Below are 18994 nucleotides of genomic sequence, written 5' to 3'. Positions count from 1 at the left end.
AGGGGTTTGCTACAGTGAGGCATGAAATGAAAATAGTACATTTTATAAACATTAAATCATTTTAGGTTCCGACAAGGGTCAGATGTGCAAAAATATTGTTGACGTAATCCATCCCAGCTGACATTGGGCAAAAGGCAAACTGCACTCTAGACTGGTCGCCTGTCAGCTGTAGGGAACACCGGGCGAGTCGGAGAGACAGACAACCATTTGCACTCTACTACCAAGTGGGAATCAATCCCACGCTTTCCCGTGTGCAATAGGCCGACGTTAGGTGAGTGAACAACTACAACATCTTCTCTTCTGTCTTCTCATTTGGCACCATCGATGTCAGAAACAACACTAACGCCTGAACTGTGACAATATTGTAAAATATGCTGATGATGCCACATTAGTTTACTAAATTACAAAGCTTCACCTCCACTGCAATAATTTGTAAAAAAGAAAATCCTCACATACCTGGACCTGAATACCCTACCATTCGTGAACTCTTGTTTCTGGACCTCATAGCCACTCATCTTAAAGCCTGAATGTTCGATGGAATTATGATCACAGCGCTGCCTAGAATTGTGCTACTTGTGTGCGTGCATGTATGTGTCTCATTGTTTCTATGCCTTAATGATTTTATTTTCTACTTTCACAAGGGACTAAAGATGGAAATTGGCCTTTGGCTATAATCTTACATTTTTACATAGATGTGCTCATTGGCGATCAATCTAGGGCAAACATGGGCAAACCAAGGCCCACGGCCCACATACGGCCCATTAGGCTTTTTAATTCGACCCCCCGACGTTGTCCAAATAATGTTTTTTTTTAAATTATTATTATTTTTCCAAGATGGTGCCGTCACGCGGAAGCCAGTGGCAGTAGCTCTGTCCACTCTTGTTCCTCTATCTTTTTTTAAATTTTAATATTTCTTAATACAATCCTTTTTACTTTACTTGGTAATTTATACTTTTTACTTTAATGATGAGTGATGAGTATGTTAATACTTTAGTACTTTTTTTCTGTTTGTTTCACATGTACTGTTAACGGATGCAGTTTTTTATATGTATTGTATCTTGTGCTGACCCTGCCCATTTGTTTTGAAGTCAATGTGGTCCCCGGGCCGAAAAGTTTGCCCACCGCTGGTCTAGGAAGTAGTCTGCCTTTAACTCAAGGACAGCTGGGTTAGGTTACAGCAACCCTAGCAACCCTATTAAGGATGGGTGGTATGGAAGATGAATGAATGGAATGTTCATTAACATGAATATGTATATGTTCATTAATGTGTACTGTCCCTTTATTAAATAAACAAACACATTTTAGCGATCAATTTTTTGTTTTTGGGCAACTTATGTTTGAGGTGGATCGCTGACAGTCCGTGTTTCCTTTCCTCAAGTACAGTACAGTCAAGATGACATTAATCATAAGAGCCACCGCCCTGACGTAATGGCTCTATTAAATCTGTATGTATATAAACGAATTCAATATCAACAACGCAATTGGTCATGGGTCAATAGCTCAAATTGGATTACATTGTACAGTTATTCATGCATAATTAGGTCACGAGTGATTGAAAATTGTTTATTGCTCTGAATCTGTAAATGCAATGGCTTCAAATGTTTTCATATAACCAGCATACAATAGGCTGCACAGTAGAATTTTTACTTTCAATGACATTTGGTGAAAGATCACACTATTATGTCTGACCTCCATCACTCAAGCATTACTAACCTGCCATCACTGACTCAGCGTATGTTCTAAAGATCACACACTGAAGTGATTGAGGTTTTAATATTCTTGACCCAGCTTTAATTTCCATCTTGACATTTGGTTTTGATTGCTTTCTCACAGGGAATTAATTCTGAAAGAGATTTGCCTGTTTGTATATTGGACAAACAGCATGTACTCTATGTATTATTGGATGTATTATTTTTCTATGCTCAGCACATAGAGTAAATGTTCAGATGGTTAATCATAATGATACAATCTTGATTCCTAAGGCGGTGATACACTTATTGCTACGATTTCAAAGTCTGCCACAATTCTATTTAATTTCATGCATTTGAATGAAGGCAATTTTCCTAACAAAACGACATCTTAAAGAAGATAATCGATCGATCGTTGGCGTTTCAATTCATTTGACTTGATCAATACTTAACCACTCTGTCTTAATCCAGATTGATGTAACTTCTAGACTCCTGATAAATACTATATGATGTTTAAAAATTGTTTATTTCTAAAGGAAAAGAACCAACAATATGTGCAGAGATTTTGAGCCTGACATAGCGACATAGCTATGTGCGCATGCGCAATGATCACATCGCAGAATGTGCGATAGTAATAGAGATTATTGTTCACAATATATATGTTACTCTTTAATCAGGCTCGCTGCCCAACTTCTTCCTTAACAGCTGCTCATTACGTGGTACCTTGATTATTGTGCACAATATATATGTTACGCTTTAATCAGGTTCTCTGCCCAACTTCTTCTGTGACAGCTGCTCATTACGTGGCTTGACACTAGAAACGTGTCGCAATACTAAAACTCGGACCCTTTCATGGGATAAATTTGCATCAAGAAAAAACTTCTCTTCAAACCTTTTGAAAAACATTTGTTGTACACTAAAAGGTAGAGTTCAACATGAATAATTTAAATGTATTTTTTAGGTCTTCTCTCAATTATCGCGACTTCACTTGTGAATTCATTTTGCGATTATTTTTTGCTATTAATTCTTCTTATCATTATTATTATTTTTTTAATTCATAAAAATGTGAAAATCCACACTGGAACTTGCAAGCGGAAGCCACTCCCCTGTCTTCCGCTCACTATCAGGACTCAGCCCTGAAGATTTTTTTTTTTTAGTTCATAAAAATATGAAAATCCATGCTGAAACTCGCAAGCGGTAGCCAGTCCCCTGTCTTCCACTTGCTAATGGAACTCAGCACTTAAGGGGGGAAAAGGTAGTTGTAATAGGGGTGACCCTACTTTGTGATTTTTCAATTATCGTGGCTATGTCTGGACTACATTCACTGCGATATTCGAGGGATTACTGTATATACCCGGATGGGATAAACACCACCCAAAGCAACCCCAACCAAAGGTCCGGTCACAGTAAAATACACTGAATTTCTTAGGTATATTTCAGAATTGGGTTTTTTCTCTGTTTCTTCTAATTATATCCATACCATATCCTTTCAGATATTAGCCATAGCATATCGTTTTAGAATTAGTGGCTATTGTCGTCATTCTACCATTTTGCAAGCCATGAAGAATGAAGGAAACATTCCTTGAATGAATGACAGCCCTTGATGAGTGAAACACTTGAAATCCGTACAGGGAAAGCATTAACAATTATTGGTCCCATTAGCATTAACCTCCAGAGGACTGCATTAGAAAATGGAAACCCACTTAAGGATAAATACCTGGAGATAATTTTACAAACAAATAGAAATAAGCTTCTCTTTATAAATTGCCATCCAAGCTCCTAACTCATAGGGCACATTTGTAAAAATTGTAAAAACTTTACATATATGTCACACACACAGTGAGGTTTGTCCTGCTGTGGGGTGTTGTGGAACCATTGCCTGTTTTATTTTGAAGGTGTTAACCTCCTCATTTCAGAGCATTTGCCACTTCTTTCATGTCATCCCTGGTCACCAATTGGTTCCATCTGTTTATTACCTACTGTGTAAAAATAGTCAGTTTTTCCCAGTCGCGGTCCGTGCATATTCTGGCGACGTCTTCAATCCAACACTCAAACTATTTTATGGCGATAAAAACCCTACTGCATCTACAGCTGCGACAAATTAAAAATAATCAATATTAACCTCATACAATTAAAATATTGTTTAGGAATATAGCCATATTTTACTCACCAAAAATATTTTTTAACTGTACACAATATCCATCTTCCTGCCATCGAGGCTAATGATGAAAGTCAAGCCTGTCCTGTCGTATTTCTGGCAGAGTCCTTCTTGAAAATGGCTTTAAATCAACACAACGATATTTTTGCTTGTGCAGCTCGCTTCAAATACAGCTAGGTAGCTCTCATGATACGCTCTGAAAGTGGCGGACACACCCTTTTCCCGGCTGTAACAGGCTTACTAGCTTTGCTAGGAGTTGACCACCCTTTCTTAATGATGTCCATTTTTTTCTGTAAAATAGCTTTGTGAGTAAATCTGCCACCACTATTTGTTTTCCTCTGTCGGCCATTGTGGGTGGAGTTTGAGATCTCTGCTGGCTCACTTTGGCTTTGGTCCACCTACTATATTCACTAGCCAATCATAGTTGGTGAAAGCGATGACGTATCCCTATGCCTGCGAAATGGCCTTGGTGTCACCAAATCAAATTCTGATTGGTTAAAGCAACAGTCTTCTCGACGCTTGTTTAATGGAGCAGAGCCCACAGAACTGATTGTGAAAGCCTTGAGGCAGATTTCTGACCCTGGCAACAAATAATGGCTGAAATGTGATTAGTTAAATGCTTCAAAATGAAAACACACATCTGGAAGCAGTGCAACCAGGGAGAAAACAATGAGAGGAAGCTGAAAGACAATTTGGAATTATTTAGTATTGATGGACAAAATATAATATATGATTCAGATATTTAAGGCCAGCAGAGAAGGCCTTGAAGGCCCTGGCGGCCCGCCGCTGGTGTTTCCTTTGTCTTGTGTCAGAATGTTATCACTTGCCACAGCATCACTAAAGCTACCATTCTTCCTCAGGCATCATGAACAGTAAAAGAGATCGTGAAAGGTAAACCGGGCAACCTGAGTTTGCTAACTTGTTTTGTGACATTGATTTTGTCCTCTTCGTTGGGTGTGTTTTTTAGTCATGTTTCAAGTCATAGTGCTTTGGAGTATACTTCATTCATTCATTTTCCGAACCGCTTTATCCTCCGGGCCGAAGTCAGTTGGGATAGTCTCCAGCACCCCCCATGACCCTAATGAGGATAAAGCGGCAGAAAAAATGAATGAATTAATTAATTAATAATCTCTCATCTAAATGTCGCAGTTGTCTGCTATGTCCATATATTTTTTTTTTTATCAACAGCCACTATGTGTTTTATCCAACTCATCTCACTAATCTATTTCTATTTTACAAATTCACCCTTCCCTCCTCATTTCACCATCAATCTTGAACTCCACTGTAGGTTGATCTGGTCATTTTTGCAATCACTGCCCCCAGCTTTCTTAGCCCTTCATCCCTTCTGTCCACTGCTGCTGTCTGTCTTAACCCACTTTCATGACCAAACAATAGAGACAATGGGAAGCGAACCCCTGAGGCGGCGGGAGGGGATGTAGATCGCGGGCCTAGTGAAACTATCAAAAAGCTGCTCCCCGCAGAGAGAGGGAGAGAAAGAGAAGGAAGGGAGAGGCAGAGTCAGAAATGCCTACTGCCCATCTGTTGAGGTGCTGAAAAGAAAGAAGGGGGTTGTGAGAGCTGGTGACAGACGACAACAAGAGAATAAGATTGTGATCCGTGCAAAGAGTGGCAATGTATCATATTGTGCTTCTCATATCATCACATTATTATACAATGTTTCATCCCTTTAAGAAGCTTTATAATATTTTCCTCAATATCAGTTTATAAAGAAAAAAACTTCATGCTTAAATGATGCTGATATTTTATTTTTTTCTAATCACCTTTTGTCATCTATTAAAGAGGTGTACAAACTTTCCTTTGTGAGCTACTTTTAGACATGCAAATAGACATCACAATATTTGCCGATACACTTAATTGTACAAGAACAGTTTTTATTATCCTTTGTATCGTTGTGCAAGAGGTGGGGAATTAGTTGTGGGCTTTGAGATCACACAGGCCTACATACCCAGTTCAAAGTTGAAAGGTTAGATATATAACTAGATTTGGACGATACAAACATAATCTACACTTACATACAAATGTAAGTTTGTGTGTGTGTGTGTGTGCGCGTGCGTGTCCATGTGTGTGTGTGTGTGTGTGTGTGTGTGTGTGTGTGTGTGTCCATACCCTTCGTTCTCTGTAACGGGTGGACCGATTTTCATAAACATTTACAAGGTTGTACTTTTAACATCAGTGAGTGTTTTGAGCTTGGTTTTTGTTACGACTCCCCCTGGGGTATGATATACCAGGGAGTCGCAACTATCACAGCAGACAGGTTCGGTCAAAGATGAGTTCGGACACACATTGCAAGTAGCCTTCAGTTATTTTTATTTACAATAAAGTCAACAAAACAGACTACGGGATAACATAGGGGAAGCACGAGATATTAAAGTGGCACCCTCAAATAAACACGGTAAAACCCCCTCCCAGACAGGTGTCCAAATGAACACCCACAAAATACAGGAAATAAGACCGAAGGATGCCACTGTTAAACTGATGTAATATAATCTAGACAGGGGAATAACTGTGTCTAAATGCACAAACTATATGTATACCCATGGGTGTCTAAACTTATCTCAAGTCCCCCTATGCAACCCAAAATCATTAACACCACATACAAAATATAACATGGAGTAACGTACTCACAAGCCTGCAACTCAGCAAGGCAAGGGCCAGGGAAAGAAGGCAAGGTAAAAGGCAAGGAAGGGCTGAACTGACTACTGAAAAGGCTTTAAATAAGGGCAGGAGGGATGATTGGGGAATTAATTACAGCTGTGTTTGGCCTGGGCAGGGCTCTGTCACAGGGGTGGAGCCAGAGCTGGAGATAAAACACCTCCTACTGGTGTGTCCAGGCTGCCAGCCGTAACACCTCCCCCCTCAAGAGTCAACCTGTTGACGAAACCGAACCACCAACCTGCCCCAATCAATCAATACACTCCTGTTAAAACTCTCCTAAACTTGAGATAGGGCATTGTCCGGTGGGCGTCCGCGCCAGCCGATGACAAGGCGTGGCCGGTCTGGCGGGCGTCCGCGCCGGCCGGTGATGAGCCGTGGCCGATCTGGCGGGCGTCCATGCCAGCCAGAAACGAGACGAGGAAGAGGTCGGTCCGGCGGGCGTCCGCGCCAGCCGATGACAATGCGTGGCCGGTCTGGCGGGCGTCCGCGCCGACCGGTGATGAGCCGTGGCCGATCTGGCGGGCGTCCATGCCAGCCAGAAACGAGACGAGGAAGAGGTCGGTCCGGCGGGCGTCCGCGCCAGCCGATGACAATGCCTGGCTGGTCTGGCGGGCGTCCGTGCCGGCCGGTGATGAGCTGTGGCCGATCTGGCGGGCGTCCACGCCAGCCGAGGACAAGGCGTGGCCGGTCTGGTGGGCGTCCGCGCCGGTCCTCTAAGTTTTGGCCAAGCCCCCTTCCTTTAGGAGACACTAGAATTTTAGAACGGTCAGGCACCTTACCCTGGTTGTTCGGAGGGTCGCCAACTCCCTCGTCCAGGGGTGCCAGAGCTTTGCCGCTCTTGCAGTTGCCGGCACCATCGTCCAGGGGCGCCGGAGCATTGCTACCACTTCTGGGCGGGCAGTCGCTGGCCAGAACGGTGCTTGGCAGAACAGTGCTAGAAAGAACTGTGCCTGGAAGGCCGGCCGGCACCGGAACTTGGGGTTCTTTCTGCAGGCTGATCCTCGCGGCGGGCATTTTCTTCATGCATTGTGCTATTTTATTTCTTTCTTCGAATGCGTTTTCCTTTTCAAGCCACTCTTGCTCCAATTTTTTTCTTTCTAAATTGTCCTGCTCCAAAATATTTTCTCTTTCAATCAGTTCTTTTTCTTTTCGCTCTGCTTTCAAGGCCTTTTCTCTTTCTAGTCGATCTTGCTCTAAGGCCTTTTCTCTTTCTAGTCGATCTTGCTCCAAGGCTTTTTCTTTCTCTTGCCTCTTAAATTCCAAAACTCTTTCTTTCTCAAGCCGTTCTTGCTCAAGACGTGCTTTCTCTAGACGTGCAAACTCCAAAGCTTTTTCTCTCTCTTGCCTCTTAAATTCCAAAACTCTTTCTTTCTCAAGCCGCTCTTGCTCAAGACGTGCTTTCTCTAGACGTGCAAACTCCAAAGCTTTTTCTCTCTCTTGCCTCTTAAATTCCAAAACTCTTTCTTTCTCAAGCCGTTCTTGCTCAAGACGTGCTTTCTCTACACGCTCTAACTCCAAAGCTTTTTCTCTCGCAAGCCATTCTTGCTCCACACGTGCTTTCTCTACACGCTCAAGCTCCAAAGCTTTTTCTTTCTCAAGTCGTTCTTGAGCTACACGTGCTTTCTCTACACGCTCAAGCTCCAAAGCTTTTTCTTTTGCAAGCCATTCTTGAGCTACACGTGCTTTTTCTACACGCTCAAGCTCCAAAGCTTTTTTTTTCTCAAGCCATTCTTGAGCTACACGTGCTTTCTCTACACGCTCAAGCTCCAAAGCTTTTTCTTTCTCATGGCCAAACTCAGCCACGGCCTGTCCAGGCTTTAATTTGTGATTTCTGAACTTTTGGCGGTACGTCTCAGGCACCAGTTCATAAACGCGCAACACTGCTCTAGCTACCTTATCATATACCAACCTGTCTTCTATCGACAGTGTACTTAAAGCTTCAAGGCCTTTCCCTGACAGTTTCCTTTGTAAGACTAGAGCCCAGCCCTCTTCTGGCCATTTATTGGACAGTGCTATCCGTTCAAACGCACCAAACCACGCCTCGACGTTCGTCTCACTGAAAGGCTGTACAAGCGGAAGGCTTTCACTAACTTTAAACCCCCTACTTTCTACCATATTAGTACTCTTTAAGAGTTCAATCTCCCGCCTTTTTAGTTCAATCTCAAACTCCATTTTCTTGAGGGCCAGCTGATGAGCATACTGAAAATCAAACTCCATTTTCTTGAGGGCCAGCTGATGAGCATACTCCCTATCCCTAGCCTCATTTTGCATACGTAATATCTTTAGAGCAATGGGGGCATTTTCCCCAATAGATACAGCACCATATCCCTCTGGTTTTCCTTTTAAACAAGCCCTGGGATTTATAACTAGAGCCTTTACATTCAAGGTGACACCATCCCTGCCTACCTCATTTTTCTCCATCCTGCCTGATTCCTCAGAATCGGCCAGAGACTGAGAGGAAACACCCGCAGATGCTCCTCCTGTGGCTTCTAAGTACTGCACTGCTATTAATATATGGATAACCTCCTGCTTCAATTCAGCTAGCCTGGTAGTCCTGGACAGAGTGAACCCTAGATGAGCGGAAGACCTAACAGATCTCTCCTCTTACATTGGTCAACCTGATCTACAGTGCCAAGTTAAAAAAAAGGAACTCTTCCGCATCAAAGTCCATCCTGCTAATTACAGCACTACACTAGACTGAATGATAGCTATTAACTGTGCCTACCTCAACTCTGCTTGCCCAGCCTTCACCGGCCTACTGCACATGCAGTCCGTACCACCAATGACCAAACTGCTGCTGTGATAACAGATCTTAATGATATCCCGGACGAGCCCCCACTTGTTACGACTCCCCCTGGGGTATGATATACCAGGGAGTCGCAACTATCACAGCAGACAGGTTCGGTCAAAGATGAGTTCGGACACACATTGCAAGTAGCCTTCAGTTATTTTTATTTACAATAAAGTCAACAAAACAGACTACGGGATAACATAGGGGAAGCACGAGATATTAAAGTGGCACCCTCAAATAAACACGGTAAAACCCCCTCCCAGACAGGTGTCCAAATGAACACCCACAAAATACAGGAAATAAGACCGAAGGATGCCACTGTTAAACTGATGTAATATAATCTAGACAGGGGAATAACTGTGTCTAAATGCACAAACTATATGTATACCCATGGGTGTCTAAACTTATCTCAAGTCCCCCTATGCAACCCAAAATCATTAACACCACATACAAAATATAACATGGAGTAACGTACTCACAAGCCTGCAACTCAGCAAGGCAAGGGCCAGGGAAAGAAGGCAAGGTAAAAGGCAAGGAAGGGCTGAACTGACTACTGAAAAGGCTTTAAATAAGGGCAGGAGGGATGATTGGGGAATTAATTACAGCTGTGTTTGGCCTGGGCAGGGCTCTGTCACAGGGGTGGAGCCAGAGCTGGAGATAAAACACCTCCTACTGGTGTGTCCAGGCTGCCAGCCGTAACAGTTTTGTACTGAAAGACTTTTGATAAGTATCAAAAATTGATGATCGAAAAATAAATATTTGTTTTAAATCTTGTACTTAATTGTATACACGTTTGCTTTGCTATGCATGTAACTCACATTTTCCTTTTTCTAACCCTTTTTCAAAAGAGATTTTTTATAGTGCAACCAACAAATGTCTTCTAATCCTTTTTCATCCAACCCATTTTTCAATAGATAATTTTTCATAGCGCCACAAATCCATTTATAAATTTAAGTTTGCAAGCTCAGTGGCCTCTTAACAGAAAATAAAATCGATAAAAAATAAAAATAAAAATTAATGCACTGCGCTCCCCCTCCACCTTTACATTCACCAGAAATGGCTCCCAGGAAGACCCAGCTCAGACATCGAACAAGGAAAGCTGCCATTATTCGAGCCAACAAGTAAAAGGCCCGACTACGCCAGGTTCTTTTGATTGTGTTCTATAACCTGAACATAAAATCTGTAGAACTCAGAAGTTTCATTTATATCAAAACCATAACACATGCTAATGTGCAAGTAAGCCTAAAAAGCTCAAAATTATGAAACAAAGAGTAAATAATTTTCCTCGTGAAACATTTTCAGTTAGCAGCTTGGTTGAGAATAAATATGTCAATCTCAAATTATTATTTGAATGTCGGAATTTGTGGAATATCACATTCACACAATGAGATCAGTTGAGATGCCTGGCACTGCATGGATGAGACAAGAGTGGTGTACTGTGGTGTGTAGCCACTTAGGTTAACCATAATACTATCAGAGTGCTGCTCATCAGTCAATCTTGTATGAAATTTTGTCTTAATGATATTCATGTTAAATAAGGAAAGATTTTTAGAGCTACCTCGTTAAGATTCTTATATAGCTGTCTGACTCCACAAGGCTCCAGAAATTCTGTTCAGACATAAGGTGCACATTATTTAGCATTTTAATTATCTGTTTCTGTTGGATCAACGCAAACTAGGTCAGCCATCTGAGTAGACAGATCAGTTATGTCCTCACACATAAAGGGGTTTGCCACAAATGTTACACAATGCTCAACGTTTTCAAAGTCCCCAAATCTGTTACAAAGCTTGCCCGAAATGTTCAAACTGGCTGGCCCTGTCGCTGATCCTGTCAGACACAATTTTACTTCAACTGGCTCATTTTGTTAGTCACGATGGTCAGAAAAGCAAGATCAATAAGCCATTGTGTATTAGATAAGAGTTGTGTTTTTTCCCCAACTATCCATTCAGATGTTAATTTCCCCAAGCAAAGGACAGAAACGCCGCAACATCTTACTGTGACTAACCCGTCTGACGTCCTTGTGAAGGAGAAGGTTCCCATACTCAGGAGTGCATTCCTCCAAAAACAACTTGAAAGTCCTATACTGCTTTGTCTTAGCCCAAATGGAGTTGATAGTTATAATGACTGGTCTCGGATATGGTCAAAATCCAGAACCTTGGAGCATATTACTTGTTGGTGAATAATGCAATTATAGTTCTAGAATCTTGGAAAAGTACTGGTCATTTGTCTAATGAACCTTACATCGATTCCTTAAAGACAGATTGGCCCCGCAGATCAGACAAAAGCACATGCAGTTGACATTAGTAAAGAAGATTTCAGTTTCGCCTTGTTGGTGAAAATTATAGGACATTTGCTTCTTAGCCATGGAGACATTTGGTACAAGTAGGCCATTGTCCAAACTTGTGTGAGTGGACTGTAGTCCACAAACGGCGTTTGATTGGTGGCTGCATATTTTGATCAACAAATTGCAAGGGGTCGAGTCGCAGGACATTGCGTTTTTATTGCACTGATTTAAGTGATGGTAGAAAAGTATTTTTTGAACTTTATTCAAACTTTGCTGGGAAATCTAGTTCAGAATGGTCATCCAGTATTCCAATTACTTTGGTCAGTTGGCGTACGTCTACATTTAGGATTCGTTAATCACAGGCCTAAATGATGATCCAGGTCAATGTACTCAAAAGTATTCGCTATATAAAATTCAGGCATGTTTTAAGAAAAACAAAGCTGATATGTTCTTAAGTAGCCATGAGTTATTCTTCTAAGCAACATGTGTGTACAAACACAAACTTGGTGACAACAGCAAGCCGTTGAAAGATGGATCCAGACACAATTCAGGCAAATAAATCGAACAAAAGGAGCATGCCAAAAACATATAGTATGGATAGAGTATATGTTTGTAACAAAAAGCAGTACAACCGAAACTAAAGACGCAAAATACAAAAATAATAACTGGAACAATGGCAGTGGCGGGCCTAAGAAATATCTGAATCATATAATATATTTTGTCCATCAATATTTATTGAATTATTTCAAATTGTCTCTCAGCTTCCTTTCATTGTTTTCCCCCTGGTTGCACTGCTCCCAGATGTGTGTTTTCATATTGAAGCATTTTACCAATCACATTTCAACCATTATTTGTTGCCAGGGTTAGAAATCTGCCTCAAGGCCTTCACCATCAGTTCTGCAGACTTTGCTGCATTAAACAAGCTTTAATAAGTCTGTTGCTTTAACCAATCAGAATTCAATTTGGTGACACCAAGGCCTTCTCGCAGGTGTAAGGATATGTCATCGATGCGCGTTTCTGGTCCATGTGTAGGAGAAACTTGTGTGAAGAAACCGTTCAGTGCTCATAGATATCTATTATACATTAAAGAGATGCGGCAAAAAGACTAACCCATGCGCTACAATGATAAACAGCCTCTCATGTCATGGCCACCTGGCTTTCTCGCGTCTCGAATTTTTTCTCTTATATAGAGCTAATTATTTGCTCAAAATTTTCCTTGTATCTCGAACATCTCGTGGGTAGAGCTGCTCGTATGTAGAGGTCCCACTGTACGGCTTTCTCAACTTGTGACTGCATAAGTAAGTGCAGATTAAGAATGGGCTCATTAGTGTTCAGTGGTGGGTCATATTCTATCTGAGGGATGTTGTTAGGTGTCAGTTCTTTAGCGGAGACTATAAAATAATCATTTAAAGTTGAAGCAATGTCCCTTGGATCGGTGATTGTTTCTTCCTTCAACTACAATTGCTTCATTTGTCTGTGCTTTGAAGTATTTCCGGACAGTTTTGAATATTTTTCCAGATCTCTTTTGTGTTCTTGCACAGTACTAAATATGTTCATAAAGAAATTCGATTTTGCAGATCGAATTTCTTTTATTACTTTATTTCTCAGAGAAGTAAATTTCTGCCATTAATCCTTTTTGTCTTAAGTGATATTTTCAGACCATTGTCTCATTATTTCATTAATTGCTGTATGGCTTCATTTAACCATGGGAGGTTCTCTCTCGCAGTGTACCCGAGGCGATCATGACAACTACAGGGGAGCTCTATTTAGAAAGTAGGCTGTGGCCAAATCGTTGTTAAAGTTTTGTCAGTGGGAATTATCACAGCTGAGATGTGACCTTTGTCTACTAACAAGCTTTTCTCATTGCTGCTTTGTCTGCAGATATTAAAAAATCACATGAACACGAATAAAGAAAGGTGGTCTCAAAGTCTATTCCACAGTACAAATCTCTTTGGATGAATTCATGTTATTACCCATAATGTGGCATTAGAGAAAATATAGAGAAGCCTGCTGATTGGTGCAAAGAATCACATCGCACCCCATGATCTGTTTTGTACAGGTTTGCCGCTGTCTATCAATTTACCCAAACTTGAGCTCAAATGCCTTTTCCGTTGGAGGAAACTAATTGGTCTAAATTTGAATGATATAAGCAAACAGCCTCCTTCCCTTTAGAGTTTAGACTCAGTGGCATGGTAAAAGTGTGCTGTTCACTAAATTGTTTGGACAATGAAAACAAGCAGTGTAAAAATAGGATGGAGTATAAATTAGTAGAGATGATCTAATATCATGCAAAGAAACAATAGGAAGAACAAAAAAACTTCTGGGAAAAATCTATATTTTTATGGCTGATGCTTTCCATTGCGGGCAGCCAGTTCAGATCTGGAGTCAAAGGTTCGTTCTCAGTTTGAATGTTCTCCCCGGGCTTGCGTGGGTTTTGTCCAGGTACTCCGGTTCACTCCCAAATCCCCAAAACAGGAATGGTAGACTGATTGAACACACGAAATAGCTCCTAGGTATGAGTAAGAGCGTCCCTATTGTTAGCTGGGATGAAGTGGAGCCCATGGGTCGCACCTTAAGAGGATAAGTTGTTTGTAAAATTAGTGACTGAATGAATTTCACATTGCATTACACACTGAAGCTGGCAATCCTTACTCCTGGTCAAGTCACAAACCCTAGATGAAGTCATTTTCTAGCCCAGCTAAAAATAATAATAATAATATTTTAATTCTTTTATGGATAAGTTGCATTTAACACTCTAAATTGACCATAGTGTGAACATACATAGTTATCAGCTGGGATCAAAGACAATACACATGCCGACTTACACTACTTACACTTCAACCTGCTGCCCTCTGGAAGGCGCTAGAGAGCCATATCAGCCAAGACAAACAGACTACATCTGTTTCTTATCATTCAACTTGAATTCTGAACCTACGACCTAATCAAGACTTATTACTACTACTTATACTACTTATTGAACTGCTTTATCCTCACTAGGATTGCGGGGGTCCGGGAGTCTATCCCAACTGACTTTGGGCCAGAGGTGGGGGAAACCTTCAATTGGTGTCACCCATTCACAGAGAACAAGGAGACAAACAACCATCCATGCTCCCACTCATACCTAGGGGAAATTTAGAGTTTCAAATCAGCCTACCATGCATGTCTTTGGAATGTGGGAGGAAATCAGAGTACCTGGAGAAAACCCACACAGGCCAAGGTAAAACATGCAAACTCCACAAATGTGGATCGACCAGGATTATAACCCATGTCCCCTACTGTGAGGCCGACACGCTAACCACTCAGTCGCCGGGTCGCCCCACTTTGACCACTTATTATTAAAATAATAATCTGAGTATAACTCGCTGTGGCGACCTCTAATGGGATGAACCCGAAAATCGCAACAAAGACTCAACAGTCTACATCTCCTTAGAATTCTACTTTCTCAGCAGCTCTCTGCTGCTCTCAACTGGAGAGATGAAATCAGATATTTCCTTCATTTGGAAATGCCAATGAAAATAAAATTAAAAGACTAGGAGTGAAAAAAGTAGTATTGTCTCATCTCGTTTTCTGAACCACTTTATCTTCAATAGGGTCGTGGGGGATGCTGGAGCCTATTGTAGCTGACTTCAGGCAAGAGGTGAGGTGGGAGTGGTTACTGTATCCATCCACCTTCCAGCTCTGAGATCAACGGTTCAAACCCACATTCTGACCTTCCTGTGTTGAATTTGGATGTTCTCCCTTTTTCTTAAAGTTCAAATCCACGCTCAAACTCATAACCAGAAGCCACTCTTGCTAATAGCACTCAGCACTGCACTTTCTTTTTTTTAATAGGGGCGACCCTCTACTTCGTGGATTTTCACTTTGAGCAGGGAGGGTCCAACCCCCCATTAACCGTGATAATCGAGGTATTACTCTATTACACATCATAAAAATGAAATTCTGTGTAGGTTTTTGTCTCATTTTAAGAATTAGTTTGTAGGTTGTCTCTTTTAAAATACATCCTAAGTGTTTTTGAAACCCAAGTTTTTTTGTGCTCCTGGCACTTGACCGTCAAGTCGGATGAGAACGCTTCTCAAAGCCTTTGACTGGGGGTGTATTTGGCGAGCACAGACACAGAGAGTACGTACCTCAGCTTATTCTTACTACCGGTACCGGAACGCACATCCGTTCAACTCTTATTACATTAGTCAATAAATTGGCCTCCCTACACTAGATGCGGCTCACTCAAGGACTCAGAATCATTATCTGTATAGTTAAAGAATACTGAAGCCTGAACTGTATGAAGCAAGAACATATTTTTAACAATGTAACTTTGTATAAATTGTACAAATCCAGGCATACAAGAGGAACTCTGATAAACAATGTGGTGAAGATAGAGGAGAGTTAGATGGCCAGGTAAGAGGTCGGCGCAGGAGAACTGGTAATCAAAGTACTACATCTCAAAGCAAAGAGCTACCTGGACAGGGTTTAATTTGAGATTTTGCAAGAAAATAAGTCAACAGTTCGACCTGTGAGTAATGTCTCAGCATATGCCCAGGTACAACCCTATCTCTCAGAGCAAACCACTCTGAGACATAGTAAGTAAGACATTAGATTATTGAAGAAAGCGGGCTATACACTAGCTAACTAACTAGATAGAGACTTTAAAGTGTGGTGGTCAACATCATCAATGAGAAAAGGAATTTCCTCTCCCTTGACAATATAAAATAATATATTAAAAATAGTGTGGCCCGGTAGAGAAAGTCCTTAGCACATCGGCCTCACAGCGCTGAGGTCCTGGGTTCAAATCAAGGTTGGTCCACCTGTGTGGAGCTTGCAAAACTTATTTGCATGTTCTCCCCGGGCCTGCATGGCTTTCCCTCCAGGTCCTCTGGTTTCCTCCCACATTCCAAAAACATTAATGGTAGGCTGATTGGACATTCTAAGTTGCCCCTAAGTATGAGTGTAAGTTTGCATGGTTGTCCGTCTCCTTGTGCCCTGCAATCGACTGGCCACCGATTCAGAGTGTCCCCTGCCTTTGGCCCGTACTCAGTTGGGATAGGCTTCAGCACCCCCCGTGACCCTAATGAGGATAAAGCGGTTCAGAAAATGAGATGATGAGAAAAGTGGGAACTTATGGTTATTTGGCTCATTATGGCCTGTGATTGACGCCGCCAACATTTCTCGAACCTGTTCTTCACAGGCCCTCAGAATTGTCATTATTTGTGTGTCCAAGTACTGATAAGGTATTGTGAATATACATTATGTACACCACTTTACTCATTTAAAGGTTGATAAATTAGGTCCAATGTCACTGTGTAAATCTACTGCATTGTGCGCACACATATCCACGGCTTAACCTATTAGATGAGGCTGTCCATGTGTTGAGATGTGACATAACACATTGCTTTGAAACTAGCTCATCCCGTTACCATTTTTACACTGCTGTGTAGCAGTGAGACAGTTTTCCCCCTCTGCATCCGATGTTGCAGCTTAAGAGCTAACCCACGAAAATACAACTTGCTGGCTATTTTTTTCTGGCACATCCTCTGCAAAGACAACCACTGTATGCTTACGTCACATAGACACTGAAAGGACACCGCAGACGCAGATGGTGCAGCGAGGCCTATTCTTTTCATGGGGGTTTGAAACATCCACGAACAGTAGCTCCAGTTTGCGCAGAGCGACAAAAAAGCTCCCAAATTTGCAGCATCATCCAGTTGATGCGCAAAAGTGAAAACATAACCGACTCGGTATTTGAGATGTTGTCATATTTCGTATCCTGTGTTTAACATGTCACCGGGTGCCAATACGTCCCCGTAATGGGCGTCACAACTACACATATACCGTTTAGTACGGAAGGGTCTTTACCTGGGCTCGACCGACGCTCTTTGGGAAATAGCCCACCTTCAGCTCTGCAGCTGCGGTAGCATAAGAGTTACAGCCACTTCCTTTCCGCGCTGTCCGTGGTACTGAAACTGGATTGGTTGGTCGATTGTTTCCTGCGACTGCGGCACAGGTTCTAATGCTCTACCACTTACTTCTTGGTTTAGACACTCCTTTTCGACCCTCCTCTACCTCAGCTGTTCTCGCGTTGGTCCATAAGGGTGCACAGTAACCCTGAAACCAGGGGGTGGCGACAAATCTCTCTTTGGTCCAGCCAGGTGCTCAAGCCCCACAACATCGTGGCACGCAATGCCAAAATTATTCAAAGTTGAACATATTGTATCTATATATACACAAGCACAGAAAGTTCGAAGTAATATTTTATTATATTAATTTTGGTTTGCATACTACAAGGTTCAAAGAACAATTGATTGGCATTTTATCAATTTGTTAATTCAGAAATTCCAAGGAGAAATGAAGTTAAAAGTGGAAAAGTGAAAAGAATTGACACAATGAGAAAGACCATTGATTTTTGTGATTCAAGTGATGTGACGTATGTGGGGTATGGAGCATGGTAGGACCCAAAAGCAGGGAAGCAGGCGGATTCGGGAAGTGACAGTATACAAAGGTAATTAATTTTAAGAACTTGGGAGGCCCTCAAAAAATAACTATGACTTAACAACTAAAGAACCAAACCTTACTGGTAGCGCTTGATTTTGAGGCATCACATATTGTTTCGATAAATTGACAGACAGCATTGCCAGTGTTGACACTGCGTTGCTAAATAATGAAACCTGGTGACCTTTAAAAAATCCATGCAGGAAACGGTTAACAGTTTGGCGCGTGACTGCTGTGTCGACAGTTCCCGCATTGTTCATGTGACTACCTTAAAGAGGTACGCACACCGACACAGGGTTTGCTCAGGGAGCTCGGTGCACACATCAGAGCATCTGTGTCACTGGACCCGTCACTGCTTACTGGGAAGACGGGGAGCACTGGACATGGGGAGAGCACACAAGAACACCAGCTGACACAAATGGAAACCTTTTGAATTCAGAGTTGAAGCACTGAATGTTGGCAATATGACAGGAAAATGCGGTGGCGATCACTGGTTGTTTGATCGAGGCCTGACAAAAGTTCTATGTTTGGAAACACAATTAGGTTTACATTGTGTCTAGTTAGCTCATAGGTTACTCGGGGCACATTAACACTCCACTAATGACAAAAGCAGGAAGAAGAAAATAATAAATTAGCCTTGGTAAGTCGGAATAAAAAAATGATTACGGCTGAAAGAAACATGGAAATATTTGGGCAGCTTTATAAAAAGTATTCAGAAATGTTATTACCAAAAGGCAGATGTGGGCAATCCGGTCCTTGCGGTCCGGTGAGGGTGAAGGCTTTTGTTCCAACCGATCCAACACAGACAGTTCAACCAATTAGATTTTTGCTGGAACAAGAAGCACCTGACTGCAATCCACTGATTGAATATCTAACATTGGATTGACACATTGGTGGAAAAGATTCTTTCCTCT

The 18994-nt window shown here is 41.8% G+C and overlaps 1 protein-coding gene across 3 annotated transcripts in view; it reads right to left on the bottom strand.

The window, feature by feature from the left end:
- nfasca (neurofascin homolog (chicken) a) overlaps positions 1-17663 on the bottom strand; it is a 119819-nt gene extending 102156 nt beyond the window's left edge. For all 3 annotated transcript variants that reach the window (XM_077726276.1, XM_077726275.1, XM_077726278.1), the window contains exon 1: positions 17448-17663. The gene's annotated coding sequence lies outside the window, so the exon portion shown is untranslated. The remainder of the gene's footprint in view (positions 1-17447) is intronic.
- Positions 17664-18994: the final 1331 nt, after the last annotated feature.

This window comes from Stigmatopora nigra, chromosome 10, assembly GCF_051989575.1.
Source record: "Stigmatopora nigra isolate UIUO_SnigA chromosome 10, RoL_Snig_1.1, whole genome shotgun sequence".
NCBI lineage: Eukaryota > Metazoa > Chordata > Actinopteri > Syngnathiformes > Syngnathidae > Stigmatopora > Stigmatopora nigra.
The sequence above is the reverse complement of the archived record's forward strand: the minus strand, read 5'-3'. Positions and strand labels throughout refer to the sequence as shown.